The sequence below is a fragment of the Pleurodeles waltl genome, chromosome 5 (assembly GCF_031143425.1).
Source record: "Pleurodeles waltl isolate 20211129_DDA chromosome 5, aPleWal1.hap1.20221129, whole genome shotgun sequence".
Classification (NCBI taxonomy): domain Eukaryota; kingdom Metazoa; phylum Chordata; class Amphibia; order Caudata; family Salamandridae; genus Pleurodeles; species Pleurodeles waltl.
The window spans coordinates 364,563,151-364,590,232 of record NC_090444.1 but is presented as its reverse complement, the minus strand read 5'-3'; the positions used below and the strand labels follow the sequence as shown (position 1 = coordinate 364,590,232).

At 44.9% G+C, this 27,082-nt stretch overlaps 1 long non-coding RNA gene across 1 annotated transcript; it reads right to left on the bottom strand.

Moving 5' to 3' along the window:
- Positions 1-638: 638 nt before the first annotated feature.
- LOC138297255 (uncharacterized) lies at positions 639-27,082 on the bottom strand. The gene is made up of 3 exons (XR_011203976.1): positions 27,033-27,082; positions 26,530-26,591; positions 639-2,172 (listed from the first exon to the last, which is right to left on the bottom strand). It is a non-coding gene; the product is annotated as an uncharacterized lncRNA (long non-coding RNA).

The following is a 27,082-nucleotide window of genomic DNA, read 5'->3' as shown; positions in this document are numbered from 1 at the left end:
TCATATTTCCCCCTTATGGCTCTCTCTTACTTGCCTTTTCTTACCCATCTTCTTTGAACATCTGTCACTTGTCCCTCACCTCTTCTACGCTGTCTCTTTCTCACCTGTATACTACCTCATCGTCAGCTGTCTCTTTCTAATTTGTCTGTCTCCTTATGACCACTTTGTCTCACTCCCGAACTTGTATAACCTATCTCCCATTCTACTTTGTCACTTTGTAACCACTTTCTCAACTGTCTCAATTCTTGTGGCTGCCACCTATTCCTCGGTCTACCTCCTTAGTTCTCTCACCTATCATCATACAATGTCTCTTTATTGTGTGTCTCTCCTACACCTGTCTCTGTACTGTTACTAATTATTTTCTCTATCACCTCTCACAAGACTCTCTCCACCCTCTTCATCTCATTCTCTCTGAACACTCTCACTAATCTCTCACCTTTGTCTCTCTCACAACCCCCCCCCCCCGCTCACAAGCAGTACCTCACCAAGAACCCAAACAGTAAAAGGTGATTTCAGGCAGCTTTTACACATGGACTGAAGAGTGAGACATCTCAGGGGAGTCATGGTGGAATGGGCGTTAACTTTTCTTTTGTTAGCAATAAGTTTCAATCACACACAGGCAATGAAGGAGATGCAGGAAAGTTTTCACTAGCTTTATTGAAAAGACTGCAATCTGTGAGAAAACACGTGGGCTGCAATAATTAGGATAATGCATGATAAAAGAAGCATGATTGTAAAGATGATAGTCATGAATTCAAGGACCCTCACCATCTTGCAATAAACATTAAATGTAAAATCTCTAGCATGGAGAACCTAATCTTTAACCAAATGCGAGCTTGGTGTGATAAACATAATCTGCCAGTTCCGTGTGCATGAAAAGCGCTCCCTAACCCTTGTTGCCTTGAAAAGAGGTCTCTAGATCCGGCTGGGTCTCCATCAAGGCAACATGCAGCATAGATGGCATTGATAGCAACTGGTAGGAATCTTTCTGATAACCCTGTCTGTGTGAGGTGTATTTACACAGACCATGCAGGACCTCTGACACAGGTATGTTCCAAAACTATAGATAAGGAGGCATGCTCGTGGCAGCAATTATGGAAACAATTACCGACAAGTGTACAGTATTTTCCTGTCACCCATAAGTGAGAAGGGGACATGATGTGCCTAAATATTTTCATCACTTGATCATGACGCTGATAGTGACGCCTTCACAGAGTGGTACTAGTAATGCAAAATCAAAACATTTCTTTAACTATAAATGTGGCAGCCATTTTAAAATAAATAATAAAATAAATGGGCTAAAACAGAGCATACTAAGCAGGTTAAAAGTCACTAGATGATGAGGGCACAGGCCTGCAAGCCCAAAGGCTGAGCTAACCTCCTGAGTCCCAATAAAACTAACAGGATCCACTACACCTTTCCCATTGCCAGAACAAGGATGATGCCATAAAAATGATGCCACAGAAGGTGCACAAGTCCAAGCTGAAAATCCTCTGAGCTAAAAACATGCTAAAATCTACTTAGAACTAGCTAAAAACATATAAAGAGATAAAGTGTCAACCATGACAAACACAGCAGGCCAAAGTTAATCTAATTTAAGAAGGCAATTTTGCATAAACGTTTAAAACTTTGGAATAAAGCCAATGGTCAAATTAGTTAACAATAGTCATGATCTTGAAGAATTTCTCCGAAGTCATTGAAAGGAAGTGCATCCAAGAATGACTCCACATAGTCAGATGTCAGATCGATGATGGGATTGGCAGACGGATCCACGGAGCAGAAGTGCACAGAAGCCTCAAGAGCAGGATCACTCACGAAGGCATCACCATCCAAAGTGACTTAAGGAGCCAAATAGTTGACAAGGGGTGGCTCATAGGCGACCTTGACAATCAGCCTCAGTCTTATGGGGCACAACTGTGAATGAACCCTCATCGGGAACATCAGCAGTTCTCTGTCCACAGGAGGCACTGGCGGAACAGCAAGACACATCTAGCGTAGACACTCGAAGAGGCACCAGGTGCAATGAAGGACAGGTTGCACGCACCATAGGACTGGTCCGAATGACAATGACCAATCATGCTCCAATTCTTCCAGCAACGGGGCACCAAAGAACTGTACCATGAGATCATGACACAGCTGGGCTGGTGGTAGTAGCTCCATCACTCCGCCAGGCTGAAAAGGCACAACCACTGCGTATTAGGAACAGCAGCAGCAATTTCCCACCAATCAGTGCCAAAGTCACCTGAAAGCTGCCAAACACACTTGAGAAGAGTGAGTGGATAGCTGATGAAATGACTCCGAAGACAGTCTGAAAGATGGAAAATAATCCAAACTCAACAGCCTTAAAGAAGTGCACATTCCCCACAGTGCTTGAAGCACTGAATATTCAGAAATCTAGCTATCCAAAGGGATTGGGGAAGTTGGTATTTAATAGGGGTTGTATCTCGGCTGATGATCTTGCTATCTGGAGAGCATATATCTCTCTCGCCGATGTCAACACCACTTGTTTTTGGAACAGTAGCTCCTTTAGTCTGCTCAGCTTGTCATAATTTACATTTCTGTTACTTTTATCTCTTGGTGGGGGGGAATAGAATATGTCCACAACAAGCTACAATTTGAGAGAGTGAAATTGCATGGGCTGTTCCTGGTCTAACATGGCTCTGTTTGTTCAAGACCACATAACTTAATTTCGAAAGCATATGAAATGCTGGACGACTCAAAGGGACAGGAGTACCTTTCAGTAAGCATGCCAAGTTTGCGACCTCTGCATTGCAAAAGCTGAGAAGTTGCACCTGTTTCAAATCATTGAATGACTAACAGTGGTCTCGCATTCGCCTCCGCTCAGAAAGACATATTTGCCGTTCAGACATTTGAACTCGAAATGCAACTCCCACTCTTCTTTATTAAAGCTATCTCCTAACCGCTTGTATCTGCCTACAGCCAAATGTTTCAAACATTTTGTGAAATGAATGTGGAAATTGGTAGATTTATAATGCCATGCATAAGCCTTACTGTTGAGGGACTTTCTGTTACTGTGAAAGGCACCTTTTCTAACTTTTCTATGTTAAGCATGGTGTAACTAGCATCCTTCTTAGCCATTATCTGTTGCTCCCTGGAGCTGAGAGCAAGCTACTAATGTTAATGTATTTCCATGGGAAGCAGCCATTTTTCAGAATCTGGAACGTTCAACCCAACTGCATGATGGAACACAGCTGACTTTGCCCTTGTTGTATAAGGGACATGTCATTCTGAATGAAGTCAATTGCAGAAGACACTATGGCCCATATTTAACAGAAAGTGGTACAGCGCGGTGCTGAGCCAAAATTGTCAGCGCAGCGCTGCGTCATTTTAGAAACACAGGGATGCGCTGTATTTATTAGAATACGGCACACCCCTGCGTTTTCCCCTGCACTGGCACTAAATTGAGCTGCCTAGCGCCAACGCAGGCATCCTTGCGCCATTGTGCAAGGATGTCTGTGTTGAGGGATTTGATTGTTTATGTGCGAGAAGGTGTCCCTTCCTGAACATAAACAGTCACTAATGATTTGCCACTTTTGTGTGTACTGCAGAACGCAACACACATAGAAGTGGCAAAGCGTAATTTTGAATGATTGTTTATGTGCAGGAAGTGACACCTTCCTTCACATAAACAACAATTTCTCGTATTTTACTCTTTCTATGCGTGCTGCACAATGCAGCACACATAGAAAAAGCTAAAAATGAGGAGGAATGAAAGTATTCCTCCTCGTTGTGCCACTCTAATGCCACCCCCGGGGCACGCCCACAGCAACATACATTGCATGCCCCTTCCACGCAAGGTGCTGCGTTTGAAGGGACTGTATTTACAAGGTGGCGTTAAACCCCCAAAAAATGGCATAACACCGCCTTGTAAATACAGTGCAGGGCATAGCGCCACCGGAGCGTCACGTAAAATGACACTATGGTGGCACTAGGGGCTAATAGACATGTCCCTATGTTATTAAGTGTGTATATTCTGTTGGACAGAGTATTCATGCCATTATCAACAGCAGTTAAAGCCTTTTCCATATTTTCCTTCCTGCCTTAAACATGCAGCTGCTTCTATTTCAGAAAGCTTCCATATTTCATTGTATATGTGTAGGAGGCTGGCCTGGCTTATAGTGGGTACATGATGGTACTTACATCTTGTGCCAGGTCCAGTTATCCATTATTAGTAGATTAGTAGTGTTCTAGCAGCTTAGGCTAGGTAGCTATAGCAGAGCAGCTTAGGCTGAACTAGGAGGCATGCAAAGCTCCTACTATACCACTTATATCATATAGCACTATATCATAAGAATCACAATACTCAGAGTTACTAAAAATAAAGGTACTTTATTTTAGTGACAATGTGCCAAAAATATCTGAGAGGATACTCCCCCTTAGGAGGTAGGTAAAATACACAAAATATACACACAAACCAAAATCGGGTAAGTAAACAGTTAGAAAAGTAGTGCAAACACTGTAGAATACAATAGGACGCAATAGGCCTAGGGGCAACACGAACCATATGCTAAGAAAGTGGAATGCGAACCACTTAGGGACCCCAGGCCTAGTGTATTGTGTAGAGGGTCACTGGGAGTGTAAGAGAGCACTAAGGGTGTCCAAGATACCCCACCCCAAGACCCTGAAAAGTAGGTGTAAAGTTACCCTACTTCCCCAGAAACACACTAAAGGCGTGATAGGAGATTCTGCAAAGACAACAACTGACTGCAAAGCACTGAAGATGGATTCCTGGATCTGAGGACCTGTAAAGGAAGGGGACCAAGTCCAAGAGTCACGAAAGTGTCCGGGGGGGCAGGAGCCCACTAAACCCCGGATGAAGGTGCAAGAGGGCTGTCTCTGGGTGGAAGAAGCTGAAGATTGTGCAGCAACAGAAGATGCCTGTAACTTTTCCTTTGCACAGAAGATGTCTCACGGCGTGCTGGAGGATGCAGAGTTGTTTCCACGCAGAAAGACCGCAACCATGCCTTGCTAGTTACAAAGGTCCCGGTTGAAAAAAATGGGAGCTGCCGGGGCACAGGAAGGACCAGGAGGTCGCCCCTTGGAGGACGAGACAGAGGGGGCACTTAGCAGTACAGAGAGCCCACGCAGAAGCAGGCAGCTCCCACAGAAGCACTTGAACAGGCATTCAGGAAATCTGAGCATGGCAGTCATCTCAACACTACAAAAGAGGGTCCCACGAAGTCGGTGGTCAACTCAGCGAGTTGAGCAATGCAGGACGGAGTGCTGGGGACCTGGGCTACGTTGTGCACGAAGGACTCCTCACAAAAGTGCACAGAAGCCCTAGCAGCTGCAGATCACGCAGTACACAGGATTACTGTCTGGCGTGGGGAGGCAAGGACTCCACCAAATTTGGACAGAAGGACCACTGGACTGTCGGGGTCACTTGGATCCAGCTCCTGTGTTCCAGAGACCACGCTCGTCAAGATGAGAGGGGACCCAGAGGACCGGTGAAGCAGGAGTTAGGTGCTTGCATTAGCAGGGGGAAGATTCCGTCGACCCACAGCAGATTTCTTCTTGGATTCCAGTGCAGGATGAAGGCAGACAGCCCTCAGAGCATGCACCACCAGGAATCAGTTGAGAAAGCTGGCAAGATTAGGCGCTACAATGTTGCTGGTAGTCGTCTTGCTACTTTGTTGCAGTTTTGCAGGCGTCCTGGAGCAGTCAGTGGTCGATCCTTGGCAGAGGTCAAAGAGGGAGATGCAGAGGAACTCTGGTGAGCTCTTGCATTCGTTATCTGAAGAGAAACCCACAGGAGAGACCCTAAATAGCCCTTGGAGGAGGATTGGCCACCTAACCAGGTAAGCACCTTTCAGGAGGGGTCTCTGACATCACCTGCTGGCACTGGCAACTCAGAGGCCTCCATTGTGCCCTCACACCTCTGCATTCAAGAAGGCAGGGGTCTGGGAAACACTGGAGGAGCTCTGGGCACCACCCCTGGCATGGTGATGGACAGGGGAGTGGTCACTCCCCTTTCCTTTGTCCAGTTTCATGCCAGATCAGGGGCTGGGGGGGAACCGGTGTAGACTGGCTTATGCAAGGAGGGCACCATCTGTGCCCTTCAAAGCATTTCCAGAGGCTGGGGGAGGCTACTCCTCCCCAGCCCTTAACACCTATTTCGAAAGGGAGAGGATGTAACACCCTCTCTCAGAGGAAATCCTTTGTTCTGCCTTCCTGGGACTGGGCTGCCCAGACCCCAGGAGGGCAGAAGCCTGTCTGTGGGTTGGCAGCAGCGGTAGCTGCAGTGAAAACCCCAGGGAACTGGTTTGGCAGTACCCGGGGTCCATGCTGGTGCCCTGGGGATGCATGGGATTGGCACCCCAATACCAGATTTGGCATGGGGGGACAATTCCATGATCTTAGACATGTTACATGGCCATATTCGGAGTTACTATTGTGAAGCTACATATAGGTATTGACCTATATGTAGTGCACGCGTGTAATGGTGTCCCCGCACTCACAAAGTCTTAGGAAATTGCCCTGAACTTTCTGAGGGCACCTTGGCTAGTGCCAGGGTGCCCTCACACTTAGTAACTTTGCACCTAACCTTCACTAAGTGAGGGTTAGACATATAGGTGACTTATAAGTTACTTAAGTGCAGTGTAAAATGGCTTTGAAATAACGTGGATGTTATTTCACTCAGGCTGCAGTGGCAGTCCTGAATTGTCTGAGCTCCCTATGGGTGGCAAAAGAAATGCTGCAGCCCATAGGGATCTCCTGGAATCCCAATACCCTGGGTACCTAGGTACCATATACTAGGGAATTATAAGGATGTTCCAGTGTGCCAATCAGAATTGGTAAAAATGGTCACTAGCCTACAGTGTCAATTTTAAAAACAGAGAGAGCATAAGCACTGAGGTTCTGGTTAGCAGATCCTCAGTGACACAGTTAGGCACCACACAGGGAACACATTCAGGCCACAAACTATGACCACTGGGGTCCTGGCTTGCAGGGTCCCAGTGAGACATATAAAACACACTGACAAATATGGTTTTCACTATGAGCACTGGGGTCCTGGCTAGCAGGATTCCAGTGAGACAGTAAAAACACCCTGACATGTACTCACAAACAGGCCAAAAGTGGGGGTAACATGGCTAGAAAGAGGCTACCTTCCTACAATATGACATTCAGGAATCGCTTAGAGTGTGGCTTTTTTGGACCTAGCAAGACATTTTTGAAGTCTACTTCCTCTGATAGTAGAGTAAAATGTTCTTTAACTGCTGCTAATGTGTACGTATGTAACTATTGTTAGCACAGTTTACCCACACTGTATGTGGTACCTATACCCTAGTGTTGACCCGAGCCACAGCGAGGGTCTAGCAGGCTAATCTTGAAACCCCCTGAAAACAAAATGCACCTGACACCCGTTTGTGTCTATTGGCCACACTAACCTGCTGAAGGGACTTGAAAGTGTGGAATTACAGGTACCATCCCAAACCCAAGCATTTAGTTCCTCCTCGGTGACATTGAGGAATGATTGCCAATTGGCGAATTTGGCTTGTGTGGGGATACTGGGTGCATTAATTGCCTCGAATAAGGCATGCTCTAAACAAGGCTTCCCTACCCCAAATTTGCCAATCGTGTGTTCTCCATACATTTTTCACATCAATAGTGCTCTTCCAGTATTCACAACCTTATACCATTGATAAACCAAAGAATTATTTTTAAGCCATATGTACAGTTTATGTGTCTTTGAAACAGTTTCAGATGCAGGTGCAGATGAAGTTGAAGAAAGAAACCAGAAGCAGTCTCTGCAAAAACAGGAGCTGTTGCATTACTGGTGGGTGGATCTACTTCGCTTGGAGGTTCATAGTAGAGAGTATTGTTGGTTTGTGTTATAATGGAGTAGAAAACAGCCACATCTTGGACAGTTCTTTTCTGTGATGTGGAAACAGGAATCAGCAGAAGCTCATTCTTCCCCCTCCCCATGCTCGAGGAGGCATTTGTAGCATTGTTGTACATGCTGGTGTAGTCAGAAGAGTTGTTGTGCCTTCTTTGAAGAGGTACATCCTGTTGGGTAGTGAGAGGGAACCTGGGACTACACAAGGGGCCTCTGGGTATACTGTGCAGAATTGGCCACATGGTGCCGATATGTTGTCAATGGAGACAGATCTCTTTCCTTTGGAACCTGGCAGCGGTTGTAGAATGACAGTTCTGGTGCTTTGTATTCCCAGGACTGGAATGGGTGCTCTGTAAATGGGGTGAATTCCTTCCTCACATTAAAACTACTCACAAACCAGATCTCTGACTTTAGGAATCCAGCCTGTAGAAGTTGTTGGCAAATCTCTTAATCCTAAAGTGGCAGCACTGGCTGATGAATTATCATCAAAAAATTGTTGAAGCTTCTGCAAGACAATGAGACGTTCAATTATGTAAAAGGTTATGCCTGCTGCCACTATACCAGGGCCATCCAAATCTGGGACATACATAGGTATCCCAAAGAGAACCTTGTAAGGAGTGCATCCTCCAAAGGACCGCCTTGGTAGATTATTGAGTGCTGTCTGGACCTCATATAGGTGATGAAGCCAAATGCGACCTGAACCTAATATCCAGCTGACTGCTTTAGGGCACGATTCCTCCTCTCCACAGCACTATTTCCCTCAGGATGATATAGAGAAGAGTAATGGAGTGCAACATCTATCGTCCTCATGGTGTCCCTAAATGCCCTAGAGACAAAAGCAGGGCACTGGTCCGAGTAGAATGCTGCAACCGAAAATGTACCAAAAAAGACCAGCAAGTCTTTTATAACAGTTTGAGCATCAACCAACCACTGTAGTCATACTCAGAGGAATCTAGAACAAGAATCAACAGTGACTAAGATGTATTTGTATGCATCATCAGGTTGTAAGGGACCACAGTGGTCCAGGTACATACATTGTAGTGGACTATGTGATACTAAGAGGGATGTCTGCAAGTGGGAGTTTGATGTTTGAGGCCTTAATTTTCTGGAAAATGTCACAACAAAGGACATATTGCTTGGTCTATTTGTATAGACCTAGCCACCATAAATGTTTCTGTAAAAGTGTTGTCATGGCCGCAACACCAGCATGAGCAGATGCGACACCCACATGCGCTGCTTTAATGAGATATAATCTCTGGTCTTGGCTGGGGATCATTCAATCTCCAACCTCAGGAACTGTCGCAAAGACAACATTCTGAGTACTGATATAGTATGAATATTTTGTAGGGTATGCTTTTGGAAGAGGCTCACCTTCAACCGAAGCTTTCACAGCAGCCAGAATTTTGTTATCCAACCTCGTTCGGGAACGAGTCACTGCAGCAACACAAGCCGTAGCTATTGTGAATTTGGCTGCTTCATCAACCAAAATGTTACCAATAACGTGTTCTCCTACACGTTGGTGGCCCAATGTATTGACTACATGAGCCTCAGCTAGCCATCCTCAGATGTTCTGTCTTTAATGGTGTTCCCCTTTGAGTATCTGAAACCCGTTCAACCGCCAATGATTAAGATAATCATTGTAGGAATGGACACAGTAGTATGAATCACACACAATCAATGTGAGGTGTCTTGGATCTGTATGTTCCAGTGCCAAGATGAGAGCTTTAACCTCAGCCAACTGTGCTGTGCAGTCCCCCAGGGTCTGCATGTAGGTATTCTGAGGGTGGAATACACCATCCTTCATCACTCCGCTCACGGTTGTGCAAGTGGCTAAGTATTGATGTTTTGTATCTACAGCTGGTTGTGCTGAACCATCAGTGTAAATGACAGTTGGTATCGGTCAAGTGGAAAGATGGTCAGAGGTGCGGGGTACTCGTGTTCTAATTGGAGAAATTCTTGTGTTTGAAGTTTTGGGTTGAAATTGTGATCAACATCAGTGGCTGTCAGGGAGGTTGCCCTTTGAATAAAATGTGGATGTAATGCTTTAGCGTTAGGAACACTTGCTTTGTTGAAGGCCTTTAAAGCCGACACCAGGGAACAACAATAATGTGTTTCCCTTGGGCAAGTGGCCTCTCCTTGATGACAGCCATCTGTACAGCAGTCAGAAGTTTTTCTGTGCGTGCAAAGGGTTGCTCTGCATTGGAATATAAATGTGATTTATATGTCATGGTCACCGTGTCGCACTCATTAAAGGTGACATAGGTGAACCCAATGTCATCAGCAATTTTTCTGATGACCAAATTTGTTTTGTTGTCACACGTGTAAGTGTTTTGCTTCTAGCATGTCTTTCTGCAATCCTCGAAGGATGCACATGTGTTCAACTGTCCAGTGTGTGCTTGAGAAATCTGGGTGAATTCAATCATATAGTGGCTTGATGCATTGTGCATAATCAGGAATGTACCTTCTGCCAAAGTTAAAGAAACCAAGTAATGACTGCAGTTTCTTGATACCGTTTGGTGGTTGAAGTTGAGCACATTTATCTGAAAAGTTTGGGTCCAGGCTCTTGCCCTTGTTTGATAGTTTGTATCAACAATACACTGAGAAAGACTATTTTAGTTTCTCTAATATTTAATTTATATCCAAGGGCTGCGAATCCTAGAATAATCCAATCGACCCTGGCAAGATGAATGTTGAGGTTCTCATCTGTCAGATAGATGTCATCCACATAGGACAACGCCTCAGTATCAATATTATGCAGTATTGATTTTACATGGGCTGAGGACCACCCTGGACTGTTCTCATAGGCCAGGGCAAATTGCAAAACCACTTTTGTGAGCCAAATGAGAATGCACTCAGGTCCTGACTTTCAAATTTTAGCAGAAAAATATTTGGGAAATATTCAAGGTTTTTTTGTATTTTTTATGCACTATGTTGTTAATTAGTGCAGTGTTGTGTGCATTTTGAATTGCATATGTGCGTGTATAGTTATTTAAGTGTCTGTAATCTAAGACTATTGTATAGGAATGGTCTGGTTTTGCAACGGGGAATAACAGGTTATTCATTGCAGAGACACAGGGCTCTATTATTCCCTGGTACTCAAGCTGAGTGAGGATCTCTTTCACTGGAGCTTTAGCCTCGTGTTTAAGGGATCTTGGGGCTGAGGCTGTGGTGTAGACCTGATAGATACTACATGGTAGAGGGAATCTCTATCCCACTCTACGTGCTTGCCATATAGCATCGGAGCTTGCTCCAAAGCTCAGTTGGCAGCGTTGGCTTTTCTTACCGCTATTGGAACAAGATCAGAGAAAGAAGGCAAAATGACATTTCCCCATGTGGTAGCTTAAAGACATGTTCAGGTGGCCAGTCTCTTTCTGCCAATAGGATATCACAATTAAATTCAACCCAGAAAATTACACTACTGGTGCGCTCTATGTCTACCTCAATTTGGATGTTTAAATCATAAACCATGTGGGGTGGGAGAATGTGCCCATCCACAGTCTCGACTGCAAGAAAGTTGTTAGCTCCTGTTGCATCCAGATGATCTTTCAGACTCTGGTGACATATCATGACTTCTGCTGCACTGTCCAGCAGGATCACTGCCCACGTCTTGTTCTTCAGAAATGCTCTCAAGCTTGCTGGCATGTTTAATTGAAATTGCTGCCACCTTTTTCTTTTTAAATTGTGGCTTTTGTTGTGGGGATTTGTCTTCTTTCTTGTCTGAAGACCACTGTAAGTCTTTCTTCTGTTTCACGTAGTCAGGGCGTTGCTCTGACCGGCCCACTCTCTCGCTACGTCTATCCTGTGCATCCTGAAAGGAACGAGAGGGATGTGATTCAGTATATCTGTCAGGAGCCTTTATATTTTCGACGTTTCTGAGATTATATCTCCTTTCGGAGCTCTTCATGTGTGGAGAGTCTGCTCTCTGACTTCGTCTGTCTTTATTTTGTTTTTGTTTATACCAACGTTTTTAGAACCCTCTTGGGCATGTTTAGTACGTCCTTAGGGGTGGTACTCTGAATGTCTTTTTTTTTGGCTTGACTCCCAAACTATCCTGTCCTATGCTAGTATAAGTGTCGGAAATATTTATCTGGGGTTGACGCTCTTGTTCCAGCTGTCGAATCTCCCAGAGCTGCTGGAATATGGCCAACGCTACTACTTCCTCTTTAATGGAACTTAATATTATTGAGGAGACTCTGTCGATTTACGCATCAGATTCATCTCCAAATCCAGGGCTGGAGCAGCCTTGTGCTAATTTTTAATTTGTTTTACCACCTCCGGTAAATTGGCAAGTGCTGGGGTACCATGCGTGCTACTGTGATCACAGCGAAGACTGTACCCCATGTGGTGCAGTTGGCCACTGAGGAAACCACTCCAAATGGCAAGCACATTGTGAGAATTCTATGTTTATCTTGGGGTCCCGTATGGGGAAACACTGCTTCCAGCAGGTTAGTTTTTTGTTCTATCCAGAACGGAATCTTCTCACGTTCATTTGGCTCTTTGCCCATGATAGAATGTACTGTTTGTGGGTTAATTCAAGTAACAGCCAATTGGTGACCAGCTGGTGCAGCTCGTGCTTGGCCGCTGTTCAAGGTCCGCATAGCGAGTTGTACTAATCATCTGTAAAGTTGTACTAGCTCATTGTAAAGTGTGCATATGTCAGCTACTTGCATAGCCTCTACACCAGGATGTGGTGTGTATGGGGCAAACATGGGCCACGTTGGTCTGTCATTACTTAATACTTAATGGACCTAATCTCACAAGTTGTATTACATGTGGTAGAGTGCCACTGAACCAATTTTGATGTTCTTGATAGGAAAGGGGTATTTCTAAATACTGATATGCTCAGTACCGCTGTAGTACATTTGCAATTTGGTATGTGTGAAATGTGTATGTTGTAGTGTCTTCCTCAGGAAAGGTAACCCAGGAATAGAGTGTTTCTGTTTGGTAAGCTTCATGAGCTTCCACGATAAATGTGACATCCCTGCCCTCACCTGTTAAGCCATGGGCAAGTAAATGTTGTGTTAATGAGTGTCTGACATTTTCTGCAATGTCAATTGCATTAGGCATATTGAATAATGGGAACAGAGATGGACCACCAAGTGGGGAGAAAGGCCTTTTAGGAGTTCAAGCTTGAACAACCTACAGTCTAGTTAGGTACTTCCTATTCGGCTGAAGATTATCTCCAAGACAAGGGATGTCTCTGTATAATGGTACTTAGGGTACCTGCTGTGTTTGAGACAGAGATACTCAGGACATCCGTAAATTAGTGTCAAAACACCATCATTGCTGGTGTCATGTCGTAGTTGGACTCTCACTCCTAGACGAGACTGCTGGTTTAGAGATGACAGCACTTTTGTTTGTAGGTGACTAGGCCAATCCTACAACAGGTCACAACTGTCAGCCCAACACTCCCGGCTCACAAGCTGTAACCCAAACACTAAAAGGTGATTTCTGGAAGCCTTTATGCATGGACTCTAGAAAGCTGCATCTCAGGGGAGGCATGGTGGAATGGAAGTTACGTTTTCTCTTGTTAGAAATAAGTCTCAGTCACACACAGGCAATGAAAGAGATACAGGAAAGTTTTCAATAGGTTTATTAAAAGGACTGCAATCTACAAGAAAATTCATGGGCCGTAATATATAGGATAACACATAATAAAAAAAGCATGATTGTAAATATGCTAGTTGTGAATACAAAGACTCCCACTAACTTGAAACAGGAATGAAATGTAAAATCCCTAGCATGGAAAACCTAATCTCTAACCTAATGAGAGTTAGGTGTGATAAATCTAAACAGCCATTATCGTGTCAATGAGAAATACCTCCCAACCCTCGTTATATTGGAATGAGGTCTCTAGATCAGACTCTGTGGTGATACGCAGGCCGGGTCTGCAGCATCAAGGCGATGGGCAGCATAGATGGCGTCAATAGCATCTGGTAGGAATCCCTCTGATAACCCTGTCTGTGTGAGGATTATTTATACAGTTCATGTAGGACCCCTGACGCAGGTATGTTCCAAAACAATAGATAAGGAGGCATACTTGTGGCAGCAAATATGTAAACAATCCTGACAAGTGTACATTATGTTCCTGTCACCCATAAGTAGGAGGGGACCTGATGTGCCTACCTACTTTCATCACTTGATTATGGCACTGATAGTGACACCTTCACAGAGTGGCATTGATAACACAAAATCAAACATTTCTTTAACAATAAACATGGCAGCCATTTTAAAAGAAATAGTAAAACAAATGGACTAAAACAGAGTAAACTCAGTAGGTTAAAAGTCACTAGGTAACAAGGGCACAGGACTGCAAGCCAAAAGGCTGAGCTAACCTCCTGAGTTCCAGTAAAACTAACAGGATCCACTACAGTAGGAGAAAAACATAGATGCCTTTGACAGGGGTCTGCCCCACTTGTAAGCTAAATTATTGTTTTACAAGTGTGTTTGATAAGGTCTGGCTGCTGCCTATGGTTTAAATGCCTCTTCATGCACACAATATAGCCGAGGGGAACGGCAAGTATACAAGGCTCACTAGAGCCTTGTTTAGCTTTGTTATGACACTGCCCTTACAACCTCTGAGGCAAGGGATCGCAAGGACAATGTCAGGGGTTGCAGCAGGGAGGCCAGGTGTCGTAAATGGAACCCCTGTCGACCCCTAAATGACATCCCTGGGATGAGGGTTCTTATGTTAAAGAAGTCTCTCTTATTTCTCTTTTCAGAAACATTGTTATTTAGTGATTGTTCAAATATTAATCAAGATATTCATTGGTAGACCCCTGTGCATCTTTGTGATTGACATTGTTATTCAGGAGATTGTTCATGGCGGTCTTTAGATGGTCCTCTGACCCTTTTTGGGTTTATCATCATTATTGACTATACTGGCAGATTTTTTTTTACAGGAAAACATGGACAATGCCACAGATTCAAAACAAGAAATTGAGTCAGTAAATGCCGGTCTATAGGAACTCTTTATGGGAAAAATCACCCCTAGGCTTTGTACATTCCCCATATTGTTATCCCCCTCTTGTTATCCATTGAATGGATCGCATATAATTATTACTTTCTATTAAACTCCTAAATTATGGCTGCTAATCACCAATGATATTAAGCAGTGAAATTTATGAGGAACATCAAGTTTGAATATGATTTGCCTGTAATGTGTGTATATTTTTAAACTAGCATTATATGTAGGCTACTTTTGGACAAAAGTGCTCTGCATGTGCAGTATTAAATGTAATTCTCCATTTCCAGTGGCTAGTGGTTATCTTCAAGGAACAGAAAGACAGCTAATGCCTGTTCAACACAAGAATACTACACTTTTTCGACCTAGCAGAAGCTTTGTCCTAGATCAAAGCATTAAAATTGATATTAAAAGGTTAAATAAAATTAGATGGCAAAAGAGTGCTAAATGATTCGTCTAAGTAGGCTAGGGATGGGAATTCACAGTACATCCATCAAAGCATTCGTAATTCTGGTTACTGCAGCCTTAACTGGGTCCAGAGGGGCTGCACCACTGCTGAGGAATATTTACCATCCATTATAGCATGAAGCCCAACCAGAAAACTACCGACCTTCCAAGAATGGTAAATGTTACTCTATTGCTTCAAACTCAGAGTGGATTCTTAGTTGAAAGGTTGCTGGGTTGGGGTCTAAAACTGAAAATCCTGACTGTCTGCATTTCCTCAACCCCTTGGGTGCTCTGGACGTAACGATTACGTCCTCAGCAGCACCTATCAGGTGATTCGTTTCTCCTCTGTACAGGGGCAGGGGAGGACAGGGAGGCATGAAAAGGAAAGGAAAGGCTTTCCTTTCCATTTCATGTCTCTCTGAGCATTCCTAAAGCCCAATCGCATAACTATCGGGCTGCAGGAATGCCCAGCGGACACCAGGGATTTTTTTTTTATATTAAAAGGGAAGCGACCCCTTAGGCAAGGGTCGCTCTCCAGTGGGGCAATTATATTTTAGGCCATTTCTGTCTCCCTTGGGAGCAGATCGGCCTATATTAATTAGGCACATCTGCCCCCAACGGGGGCAGAAAACACTAGACACGAGTGATTTTTTACTTTTTTTTTTTACTGGAGGGGAGCGGCCCCTTAGGCAAGGGTCGTCCCCTGCAGACTAAATTTATTTGAGGACATTTCTGCCCCTCTTGGGGGCAGATCAGCTTATTTCTATTAGGCCGATCTGCCCCCGGGGGGGGTAGAAACCACTTAGGCACCAGGGATTGGTGTGTGTGTGATTTGTTTTGGGCAAGGGTCGCTTCCCAAAGGGACACATTACTTTTGGCCATTTCTGCCCCCCCCCCTCCCCCCCGGGGCAGATCAGCTTATTTTTGGAAGGCCCATCTGCCCCCAAGGGGGGGGGCAGAAAGTCTACCAGACACCAGGAAAGATTTTGTTTTAAAAAAAAGAGGGTGTGGGTATGGCCATATGCCCACCCCAAATAAATGGGGACAAAGTGACAAAGTTGTTCTGCCCACCGGTGGGCATATGGGGCGATTACCCCCGATCCACTCCACAGGGGGCAAAAAGCCTACCAGATGCAAGGGCATTTAAAAAAAATAAAAAATAGTGGAGTGGTGGCTACAAATCAGTATGGGTATGGTTATGCCCCAACTGAAGGGGATAACAGTCTTTCAGCTCTCCCCCAAACACTAAAAGAACTTATCCCAACGGCAAAGCAAGCAGACATTCAATTATTTGGGGTTTTGGTTTTACATTTGGGCCATGAGAGCTTGTCTAACTCTCAAAAAATGCCCACTTGGAATGGTGAGGGCTACACTTTTTGGACTTTGAGATGCTGCCATGTAGAAAAATCTAGGAGACTTAGGGGGTCATTCCGACCCCGGCGGTCCGGGGTCGGCGGGAGCACCGCCAACAGGCTGGCGGTGCCCCGCAGGGCATTCTGACCGCGGCGGTTTGGCCGCGGTCAGAACAGGAAAACCGGCGGTCTCCCGCCGGTTTTCCGCTGCCCTCAGGGATCCTCCATGGCGGCGCAGCTTGCTGCGCCGCCATGGGGATTCCGACACCCCATACCGCCATCCTGTTCCTGGCGGTTCGCCCGGCAGGAACAGGATGGTGGTATGGGGTGTTGTGGGGCCCCTGCAGTGCCCATGCCAATGGCATGGGCACTACAGGGGCCCCCGTAAGAGGGCCCCACAAAGAATTTCAGTGTCTGCTTAGCAGACACTGAAATTCGCGACGGGTGCAACTGCACCCGTCGCACCTTCCCACTCCGCCGGCTCCATTCGGAGCCGGCTTCCTCGTGGGAAGGGGTTTCCCGCTGGGCTGGCGGGCGGCCTTCTGGCGGTCGCCCGCCAGCCCAGCGGGAAAGCCAGAATGGCCTCCGCGGTCTTTCGACCGCGGAGCGGCCATATGGCGGTTCCCGCCAGGCGGGCGGCTACTGCCGCCCGCCAGCCTCAGAATGAGGCCCTTAGACACATCTGAAAACTAAACATCTGGATAAGTCCAAGGAGGTGTGTTTCACATGCACCCCCACCATTTTCTTAGCCACAATGACCAGCAAACCTACAACTTTGCTTGAAATCACACATTTCCCCCCACGTTTTTGTGATGGAACCTTCTGGAATCTGCAGGAATCCATGAAATTCCTACCACCCAGCATTGTCGCATATACACCAATAAAAATTTTGCCCCATTTGTCAGCCGAAAAACATTTTTTTCAAACTGCCCTTTTGGATCTGCTTTGGTTCCCCCCCAATTTCAACATGCTTTTGGCTCTTCCCTGTCACAGGCACGCTGCCCACCAACACAAGTGAGGTATATTTTATCAGGAGACTGAGGGGAACGTTGGGTGGCAGGATATGTGTGCCAGTGTGGTGATCCCACACAGAAATGAGGGGAAAATGTGATTTCTAGCTAAATTTGAGGTTTGCTGAGGACTCTGGGTAAGAAAACACAGGGGGATCCACGTAAGTCACACCTCCCTGGAATCCCTTGGGTGTCTAGTTATTTGAAATGTCTAGGTTTTGTAGGTTTCCCTAGACGGCTGCTGAGGCAAGGACCAAAAACCCAGCCCCCCACCCAAAAAAAAAAAACAGGTAGTTTTGTATTTGATCATTTTGATGTGTCCATGTAGTGTTTTGGGACATTTCTTGTCACAGGCACTAAGCCTACTCCCACAAGTGAGGTGCCATTGTTATCGGGACATGTGGGGGAATGTTGGGTAGAAGGAAGTTTGTGGCTCCTCTCCGATTCCAGAACTTTGCGGCACCGAAATATGAGGAAAAATTGTTTTTTCTGTCAAATTTTGAGGTTTGCTAAGGATTCTGGGTAACAGAACCTGGTGAGAGCGCCACAAGTTACCCCATCCTGGGCTACCCTAGGTGTCTAATTTTCAGAAATGCCCATGTTTGCTAGGTTTTCCTAGGTGCCAGATGAGCTAGAGGCCAAAATCCACAGCTAGGCACTTTGCAAAAAACAGGTCAGTTTTCTTGGGGAAAATATGATATGTCCATGTTGTGTTTTGGGGCCTTTCCTGTTGCGGGCACTAGGCCTACCCACACAAGAACGGAATGTTGGGTAGAAGGAAGTTTGTGGCTCCTCTCCGATTCCAGAACTTTGCGGCACCGAAATATGAGGAAAAATTGTTTTTTCTGTCAAATTTTGAGGTTTGCTAAGGATTCTGGGTAACAGAACCTGGTGAGAGCGCCACAAGTTACCTCATTCTGGGTTTTCCTAGGTGTCTAATTTTCAAAAATGCACAGGCTTGGTGGGTTTTCCTAGGTGCCAGCTGAGCTAGAGACCAAAATCTACTGATAGGCACTTTCCAAAAAACGGGTCAGTTGTCAAAGTAAAAATTTGAATTGTCTATGTTGCATTTTGGGGCGTTTCCTTCCACGGGCACTAGGCCTTCCCACACAAGTGAGGTACCCTGTTTATTGGGAGGCTTGGGGAAATGGTGGGTGAAAGGAAGTTTGTGGCTCCTCTCAGGTTCCAGAACTTGTTATCACTGAAATGTGAGGAAAAGGTGATTTTTGGCACATTTTGAGGTTTGCAAAGGATTCTGGGTAAAAGAACCTAGTGAAAGCCCCACAAGTCACCCCATTCGGGATTCCCCTGGATGTCTAGTTTTCAGAAATGCACAGGTTTGGTAGGTCTCCCCAGGTGCCAGCTGAGGTAGAGGCCAAAATCAACAGCTAGGCACTTTCCAAAAAACACGTCAGATTTCAAAGTTACAATGTGATGTGTCCATGTTGAGTTTCCTGTTGCGGGTACAAGGCCTACCCATCCTGGAGTTCCCTGGATGACTAGTTTTCAGAAATCCACAGGTTTGGTAGGTTTCCCTAGGTGCCGACTAAGCTAGAGGGCAAAAATCCACAACTAGGCACTTTCCAAAAAACATGTCAGATTTCAATGTAAAAATTTGATGTGTCCAAATTGTGCTTCCTGTCGCGGGCACTAGGTCTACCCACACAAGTGAGGTAGGATTTTTATTGGAAGACTTGGGGGAACACAGAGTAGAAGAACAAGTGTTATTGCCCCTTGTCTTTCTCTACATTTTTTCCTTCCAAATGTAAGACGGTGTGTAAAAAAGACATTTATTTGAGAATACATGCTAGTATGGGTACCCCGGAATTCAGAGATGTGCAAAAAACCACTGCTTCTTAATACCCTATCTTGTGCCCATTTTGGAAATATTTATATTTCACCAAATCCCGTTGCTAGGTGAAGCTCATTTATTGGCTTTGGGTACCTAGGGTTTTTGATGACTCTAAAAGCCCTATATAGATCTACAACCAGAAGAGTCCAGCAGATGCAACAGTGTATCACTTTAAAAAATCTGCCATAGCTGTAAAAAGCTATAGAAGAAAACATGAAGAGAAATGGCTCTTTTTTTCACCTCAATTTCAATATTTTGCTTTAGCTGTTACTTTCTGTAGGAAGACCTTGAAGCATCTACACACTTGACAACTTGCTGAATTCAGAATGTTGTCTACTTTTCAGAAATGTTTAGCTGTCCAGGATCCAGCATTGGTTTCATACCCATTTCTGTCAGTAACTGGAAGGAGGCTGAAAGCACAACATTTTTTTTTAATGGGGTATGTCCCAAAAAAATGCCAAAATTGTGTTGAAAAATTTGTTTTTCTGATTCAAGTCTGCCTGTCCCTGAAAGCTGAGAAGATGGTGATTTTTACACCGCAAACCCTTTTTTGATGGCATTTTCATGGAAAAACCACATGCTTTCTTCTGCAGCTTTTTTTCCCATTTTTCTGACAAAAATGAAGGTGTAGCTGTCTTTTTGCCAATTTCTTGGTCTCCTGCAGGGGAACCCACAAACTGTGGGTACCTTTAGAATCCCTATGATGTTGGGAAAAAAGGACACAAATTTGGCGTGGGTCACTTACGTGGACAAAAAGGTATGAGGGCCTAAGGGCGAACTACCCCAAAGAGCCAAAAAAAGGGCTGGCACCTGAGGGGGAAAAGGTCGGGCAGCAAACGGGTTAAGCAGAAAGATGTCTGTTATTTCTAGGAAACATGCAACAAGAGAGTTTTCCATGAATGGGTTTGCGTCTCATTCCACCTCAGCACTCAAACTAAAGTAGAGTCAACCATTGAGTGGTCTAGTCATTTCAATCTTTATGAAACTTCACACAAGTGTTCAGCTACTTGAAGTGTCAAACACGTCTTTGCGCAGGATCCACATAAGAATATTTGGAATACATATTTTGAGGGATATATTAAATTCACTGAATGTTTATGTTACTCTGTAATAAAAAGGGAGACAAGATAGTTTTAGTAGTTTAGCAGTTCTCCAGGATGTTTTCATAAAAAGAACTAGCATCAATGGTATGTGTGCTCTCCAGATTGTGACACATGCAGCCAGCACTGTGTCACTCTAATAGCCAAAGATACAGCTGTTTGTCGAAACAGTTCTGAGCTGGAATGAAAATCAGCAGGGGGTATGTGTATGAAAACAGGTGACTGTCAATGAAAACTGTGAACACCAGGAACAGCTGATTCAGAGGGAACTTGTAGGAAGAATTTTTTGTGCAGGTCTTATTGTTTTATTTTGGTGACAAATGTGCTTTTCTTTCACACTCATGGGCTTTTCCTTCTGAAAGCCCACAATGAAAAATGGTCACATTAGCCCAGTAGACCATCGCATTGAAGAGGGCCTTTTTTGGGTGTGGATGGGCTCCTTGTGAAAGGGCAGTGAAATTATTAATCAATAGCTGAAATGTTCTGACTCACTGCTCTGTGCTGGATGCTGTAGTGAGGGATATAAAAACACCAGACCAATGGACTGAGAGGGCTGGCTGAAGTCTCTACAAGTAGCAAGTGAGAGTATATATATATATATATATATATATATATATATATATATATATATATATATATATATATATATATATATATATATATATATATATATATATATATATAAAATACCTAGTGGTGGTCGCCACTAGGAAGTTATAGGTAGGACCTAGTTTCAATAGAAAGAGCATTTTTTGTTTTGTTTATAACTTTGGCGCTGCTTGACGAATCTTTACAAATTTTCAAAACGTATACTTTGCTAAGTTTAGCTTCTGTCTTTCAAGTTTTCGGGTGATCTGTCTAGTGGGGACCGAGAAAAAAGAGGGGTCCCAAAACGGGTTTTCCCCATTCATTTTTTTATAGGACCTTTAGACACGTCTACAGCCCGAACCACTGAACAGAATCACACCAAATTTGGCACAAAGCTAAATTCTGTTCAGCAGATCATGTTTTTTGTGATTTGGTGCGAATCCAATCAGTAGTTTTGGACAAATGTAAGGTCAAAATATATATATATATATGAAGAAACGCGGACCGCAGATCCAACTGTCCCCATGCTGCTATCGGATTGGCTCAGAACACTTCAGCAAGGAAGTGTTGGCAGGCATCTTGGGACTCGGCTTCAGAAAAAAAGACAAAAAAGAAAAGGAGCCAGGGTAGAGTCACCCTGACGCCTTAGTCCTGGTGCCAGGGCTAAAAAGCATTTTATTTTTTTAAAACATTGGAAAAATCGGCAGATCCATCCAAGGATTTTTCCAATGTTTTTTTTTGTTTTTTAAACGCGGTCTCCTGTGCTTTTTATTTTATTTGCCCACGGGTGGGCCAGGTTCCGGCGGCATCTCCTTGGGCTTTAATAAGCTCCAGGGACTGCCACCTCCCCGGGGTGAATGTCCAAAAAAGAGCGGGCACGCCCCGCACCCCAGGAACCACCACCCCTGGGGGATATATTTTATTTTGAGTGGGAGGGCTATGTCCCAGCTGCAGGGGGACCGCCACCCCCCAGGGACAGCTCCTGCTATGTCCTGGGGTGCCAACTCCTAAGACATAACTATTTGTTGTGGCTTGGCTGCAGCGCTAGGCTTCCTCTCAGTCCCAGACCATACAGGCCTAAACATTTTTTTTCTTAAACACAAACCTTGGTAGCTCAGTATGAAGGTAACAGACCTTCACACTGAGCTTTGGGGGTTAAAGTCCAGCTGGACTCACTACCATTTTTTTTAATTAAAAAAATATTATATATATATTTTTTTTAAATATACATCTTTTATTTTAATTTGGATAGAAATACCTCATTCTAGGTATGAGCCTAAAATACTCTCTCTCTTTCCCTCTAACTTTCTTTCTCGCTGCCTCTCTTTCAATCAATTCTTCCGCTCACACACCCACTCTGTCACTTATGCACCGACTCACAGACCTATTCAGACACTCACGCATCCCCTCACAGACCCACTCAGACTCTCATGCACTCACTCAGAGCCCCAGTCGGACCCTCATGCACCCACTCAGAAACACTCAGACAGTTAGGCACCCACTCACACACCCACTCAGACTGTCACACACCCGCTCACAGACCCATTGACACCCTCATGCACCCACTCACAGACCTGCGCACACACTGACGCATCAACTAAAACACTGATGTTCGCACTATGACACCCAGACAGACAATTTGACAGCCACTCTCACCCCCAGATACGCCCTCTCACACCTATTCTCACACCTAGAGAGGCCGCTGACTACTACCGCCACGCACGTTCAAAGGGCAATGCGCAGCTTGGGATTGGGTGGTTAGGGAGGTTGGCTGCAGGGTCTGGTTTCAGGCCAGGTCTTGGGGGCAAGCTTCCCTGCACATGGCGGAAGGCCATGCACGGTGTAAGGCTGAGTGGTTATAGGGGGTTGGCCACAGGCTTAGCCGCAGGCCAGGCCCTGTGGCCAACCACCACCGTGGAGGTTGGATTAACGTGTAATAAAACATAGAAATTCACTTAAAAAACCAAAGGTTACAGGGACGTTACAGTTAGGAAATAAAAAAAAATAAAAAATAGAAATTCACTGAAAAAAAACAAAGGTTACTGGGACGTTTTAGTTAGGCTCACATTTTAAACGTACACAACCTTAGAAATTTGCCAGTTATAGTTAGAGTTATCTCAACTAACTATAACTCGTGCCCTAATGTAACTATAACTCGCGCCCCCGCCATGCACAGTTTTTTCATCAAACTGTCAATAGTACATTGATATTATCAATGATGTAATCAAAGATGTCATAAGTTCCATTATTTGTGGGTAATTACCAGTGCATGGCGAGGAAGTGATTTATAGTTACTTTAGGTCGTATAGAGAGATAGAGAGAGATAGAGAGAGATAGAGAGAGATAGAGAGAGATAGAGAGAGATAGAGAGAGATAGAGAGAGATAGAGAGAGAGAGATAGAGAGAGAGAGAGAGAGAGAGAGAGAGATAGAGAGAGTGATAGAGAGAGAGAGAGTGAGAGAGAGAGAGTAGAGAGAGAGAGTGAGAGAGAGAGAGTGAGGAGAGTGTGAGAGAGAGAGAGAGAGAGAGAGAGTAGGAGAGAGATAGAGAGAGATAGAGAGAGAAGAGAGAGTAGGAGATAGAGAGAGAGAGAGAGAGAGAGAGTTGAGAGAGAGAGAGAGATAGAGAGAGAGATAGAGAGAGAGAGAGAGAGAGATAGAGAGAGAGAGAGAGAGAGAGAGAGAGAGAGAGAGAGAGAGAGAGATAGAGAGATAGAGAGATAGATAGATAGATAGATAGATAATTACCTAATGGCGTTTTTTGTTTTGCTAATAACTTTGGCACCGTTTGGTGAATCTTCACGAAATGTTCCAAGGAAATACGATGCTTACTTAAGCTGCTGCATGAAAAGCTTTTAGGGGTGATCCATCAAGTGGGGGACAAGAAAAAAGGGGGTTCCAAAACACATTTTCCCCATTCATTTTTCATAGGGATTTTGAACAGTGATACCGCCTAAACCACTGGACGGAATTACACCACATTTGGCAGAAAGGTACTTCTTGGTCCAGAAAGAGCCCTTTTTGTTATTTAGTGTAAATCCGTTCAGTAGTTTTTGAGAAATTAAAGGAAATCCAAACTCCCAATCTCATACAGAGATCTGATTGGCTGCCAACACTTCAACAAGGAAGTGTTGGCAGACATGTTGGGACTCATCTTCAGCCGAGTATCATAAAAAAAGAATTAAACAAACAAAAGGGGCCAGGCTATGGACACCCTGACCCCTAAGCTCTGGGGCTAAGGTCTCAAAGGGACCCCCCACTCCCCTTGGGCTAAAAAGCATTTTTTCAACTTTCCCTGTTATTCACAGCAGATCTGGTAAAAAACGTTTTTTAAATGAAGCGCAGACTCTCGCGCTTCATAATTCTGTAGCTCCGAGGGGCACTCCTAGTATAATGCAGTGGGGTTACCTGGCCCCCCCGGACTTCCTGGGACCGCCACCTCCCTGGGGATTTCATGAATTGTGAGGGAAGGCCACATGAGCACCCCTGCAGCCCTGGGGACCATCACCTCTCCGGAACTATTAACAAACTGTGTGCAGGGTGAGGTGCGTGCCACCCCCAGCATCCCCGGGGACCACCAGCTCCCTGGGGCTTTTACCAAACTGTGTGCGGGGGACCATGCATCCCCCCCCTGCAGCCCCAGGGACCACCACCTCCCCAGGGCAAACACTGACGTATAGAAAGGGCGTCAGTTTCGGACTACCTGCAGCCCTGGGGACCACCACCTCCCCAGGGATATATTTTCAAATGGGCCCCTAGGCCGAGATCGGCCTGGGGAAGGGTGCCACAAGGTGCCCGTCCTCAAAAAAATTATGTTTATGCCAGGTCCCGGAGTTCTGGTCCCCAGGGCCAAGATCAGCACTGGGGACGGGGGCCACGTGACTCCCTCCCCCCAAAAAAAATTATAATCAGGCTGAGTCCCAAGGGATGGGGTCCCCCGGGCAGAGATCGACCTGGGGAGGGGGGATGCGCAGCCCCCGAACCCCCAAAAAATTAGATGATTGGGCCAGGCACTGGGAGATTTAGTCCCCGGGACCAAGATCGGCCTGGGGTGGGGGTCCTTGCAGGTTTTGGTTGGTATAGGTGTTGGCTGCAGGGATTGGCTGCAGGGCAGGTCAGGCGGACAACCCCACTGTACAAGGCCGAAAGACAGTGCGCAATGCAGGTTTGGGTGGTTATAGGGGTTAGCTGCAAGGACTGGCCGCAGGCCAGGCCCTGCGGTCAATCCCATCAATGCACGGCCAAAGGCCATACGTGGCAGTGGTTGGCTTAACATATTGTAATGAAAATTACTATACATTTAAAAAAACATAGAAATTCACTGAAAAAAACAAAGGTTATAGGGACGTTATAGTTAGGAAATCGATTTAAAAAAAAAATAGAAATCCACAAAAAACAAAGGTTGCAGGGACTTTATACTTAGGCTCACTTTTTGAACATACCAAATTATAGAAATTCAACAGTGAAAGTTATCTCAAATAACTATAACTCGCGCCCTTGCCATGTAGTGCTAATTACCCCACAAGTTACTGCACTCATGACATCCTTAATAACATCCTCACAAGGAGGACAAGGAATGATGTCTGGTGTCAGAACCAGACTAGTTCAAACATCAATATTTTGGAAAAAACGGACCTCACCCACAATTTGTGGCATGCTTCATCATAGGGCTCTGCTAACACACTCCGAGATATAAATCCCCTTCGGAGTGGAGCAGTAAGGGTGGGGGAACATAAGAGCACATAGGACAAGACCAACAATCATGGCCCAGGACCAAAGACGAACACCAAAGAGAGACATAAAACTGACTCAGGCTGACCACTTATCCTATTTTATTCTAGTGCAGCCTGGAAACGGATTAAAAAATTTATTGGTGGTGTTTTCAGGAATTAGTTACCTATACACCCAAATCTCTGTAGAGGGTCAACATGTTTCGGCCTGTTCAAAATGCCAACTTGGGTCATGTGGCCTTCGTCAGGACCTTCGTCCTGTCCCCGTATTTATAAAAGTCCCTACCTGTCCTTTAATCAGGAGGTTCACTGATTCGTGTCGCTCTGTACACTTTTGTTTGTCAGCACACTCAGTTATCAGTGGGAAGAAATAGGCATGATACCCAAACTTCGGTGGAATATGGTATATAGTAATGTAAATTATCCCGAGACCTTCACCTTAATGTGTAGGAAAAAATAGTTATTAAACTTGTGCATAAAGGTCCCCTAGTTATTATCTCAATATCTTGTGAAAGAAATAAAACTAAACTTAGTCCACCTGTGTTGATTAATTATCATAAATATATATACATATACCCAGGTCCATAGACAGAAATAGAAGGTGTATGTGTGTGTGTGTGTACACTTACCGAGTTTCATTAACACTCGCTTTCATCAGAGCCGTGTGGGAGCACCACCCTGTAGTCACACACTGTATAAGAACAGATCATTATAAATATAATGATTGGGAGTAGCTGTATTTACATATAGAATGTTTATCCTTTAGGTATTTACAAAAAATGGTTCTGGACTGTCAATAGTTTTTTTTAGAATGTGTCTATTACAGCCGTGGTCCAATGTTTCCACCCACCGGCAGGTTGATATTCACTACTTGATGTTGCGGACGCCTACTCATAGGTCAACGCCCCCAAATCCCGTCTTTCCAATATAGACAATATGGTTATAAAATAGTCATTCCGCCCGCCGGCCCTTTAATACTAAAATTCAGACTGCCCATGTTTTTTAACTGAGTGAAAAAGTCGGTCAACCTGGAGAGACGGGTGGTCGTGGCTAGAATGCGGGCAGTGAAAGAGCGACCCGCTATACATGGCTCCATATAATTGGCCCCAGACCCCCTCCTTCAACTCCTTACTTCTTCAAGGGTCCGGTACTGCCGGTCACTGCCGCTCCCCGGCTCCGCGT